General features: G+C 59.3%; 1 pseudogene across 1 annotated transcript; it reads left to right on the forward strand.

Moving 5' to 3' along the window:
• The first annotated feature begins 279 nt into the window (after positions 1-279).
• LOC105537848 lies at positions 280-840 on the forward strand (annotated as a pseudogene). The gene has a single exon (XR_001005784.1). The product of XR_001005784.1 is annotated as a leydig cell tumor 10 kDa protein homolog pseudogene (transcript).
• Positions 841-2,151: the final 1,311 nt, after the last annotated feature.

Consider the following 2,151-nt stretch of genomic DNA (forward strand, 5'->3'; position numbering starts at 1 on the left):
CCTGTGGAGAGTGTGAATGGCTGGCAGAAGCCAAGGCGGGCTCTTGGGAGATGAGAGCAGGCGGCCGGCCTGGAAGTTTCTGTGGGGCTGGTCAGCTCCAGCTAGCTCTTCCTGGCACAGATCCACGCTGGGCTGGGTGCCATGGCTCACACCTGTAATCCCAGCACTTTGGGAGCCTGAGGTGGGAGGATCGCTTGAGCCTGAGAGTCCAAGGCCAGCCTGGGCAACACTGTGAGACCCCACCTCTATTTTAAAAAATAAAAATATAAAGATGGGATCATGGCGCAGGGGCAGCAGAAGTTCCAGGCGCACAAGCCCGCAAAGAGCAAGACGGCAGCGGCGGCCTCTGAAAAGAATCGGGGCCCGAGAAAAGGCCGTCGTGTTATCGCTCCCAAGAAGGCGCGCGGTGTGCAGCAGCAAAAGCTCAAGAAGAACCTAGAAGTCGGGATCCAGAAGAAGATCGAACATGACGTGGTGATGAAAGCCAGCAGCAGCCTGCCGGAGAAGCTGGCACTGCTGAAGGCCCGTGGCACTGCTGAAGAATGGGGCGGCTGCCGCCACCTACTCTGAGACGCCTTCCTGAGGACGCTGGCCCCAGCGCAGGCCAACACCCCATCCCCTACCTCCATATGGGATCTTACAAGTGATCCCACAGGCTGCACTGTCAGGAAGAGGACCCGTCCCCCAGCACTGGGCTTCATCTAGAACTTGAGTGGGGGCCAAGGGTGCTGAGAACCCAGCAGTGACCAGGAAGATACAGTCACCAACTTCATCTGTCCCCATGCCCCTTCCCAGGTCCTGCCTCCACAGGTTTAACCCAGAACAATAAACCTGGCTTTGTCCCCCCCCAAAAAAATATATATATATACACACACACACACACACACACACATATATATAAAGATAACTGCCCCCCCCACCCCCCAAAAAAACAAAACAAAACCCAAACTCATGGTGGACCTCGGGATGGGCGGGCGCGCTCGTGGGGCAGAGCTGGGTGTGGCTGCCCCATCCTGGGCCTGTTCCCAGGCCGGCTCCTAGAGCAGGGGCTGATGGGCCCTGTGGGTGTGGGGAGATGAGGTCCGTCACAGGCTGGGGCCTGGGACCCGGGGGCTGGGACCTGGGGGCTGGGACCGGTCTTGGTTCTCAGGCAGGGAGGGGTTGTGAACTCTGTTTTGGGAATGTGTGTTTGAAGTGTCAGTGATGTAGCCAGAAGGAGGTGTCAGACAGCAGCCCGTGTCAGGCTGGTGTGGCTCCTAGGGGAGCCCTAGGGCTGGCCTGCCCAGTGAGGGGCTGGGATGAGCCGGCCTAGGGGAGTGGCAGAGCAGGAGGAGCAGATAGCTGGCCCGAGTCTGGAGGGATTTTGGCTTTTGTGGGTAGCTTTGAGCCTGAGGGCCAGTGCCCCACCGGGTCAGAGAGCTCTGCAGCCCACCAGTCCTCGTTGTGCCTGTGTCCAAGCTTGGGCCCCCGTGTGCAGGAAGAAGGTGACCGTGCAGTGCACGTCGTGTGTACCAGGCGTCGGCGGCGTGATGCGTGGGTCGGGGCTGGAGATGAGAGGAGGAGTGAGGAGAGGCTAGAAGCCCCCAGAGCAGTGGGGTTTCTTCCTCTTCTTCACTGGTGAGCGCTTCTTGAGCACTTAGGTGTGCAGGCCTGGTGCTGGGTACTGGGGGTACAGCTGTAAGTCAGGGGCTGTTTTCCAGTCCTCTCAGATCTAGCTGGGCATAAGTATGGTGGGTCAAGCGTGGCTCCTGAAGAGATGACAGTTGAGAGACTGGCAGCATGTTCCAGGCAGGGCGGGTGCTGGCAGCACGTGGGTTGGCCAGAGGCTGCGTGTTCGGGCAGTGTTGTGTGGCTCCAGCTGGTTGTAATCACGGTTCTCCTAGGGTGTGGCAGAAGCTGGACAGGCTGGCAGGGATCTGTCCTGAGGGTAGTTTAGACCACATCCTGCAGGTCACAGGAGCTGCAGAAGGTCTTCATCAGGGAGGAATACATCTGCCATTGTGAAGGGGTCTCTTTCCTTGCTGAATTCACAGGATGAGGACCTGGCGCCTTGGCAGGACCCTGCTGGTGGAAGTCCCTGGGGCTGTCTGAACCGCTGCAGGTTTCAGCGGTCCCAAAGTCGGGGGACCCTGCTGGTGGAAGTCCCTGGGG

This window comes from Mandrillus leucophaeus, unplaced genomic scaffold, assembly GCF_000951045.1.
Source record: "Mandrillus leucophaeus isolate KB7577 unplaced genomic scaffold, Mleu.le_1.0 Scaffold180, whole genome shotgun sequence".
Taxonomy (NCBI): domain Eukaryota; kingdom Metazoa; phylum Chordata; class Mammalia; order Primates; family Cercopithecidae; genus Mandrillus; species Mandrillus leucophaeus.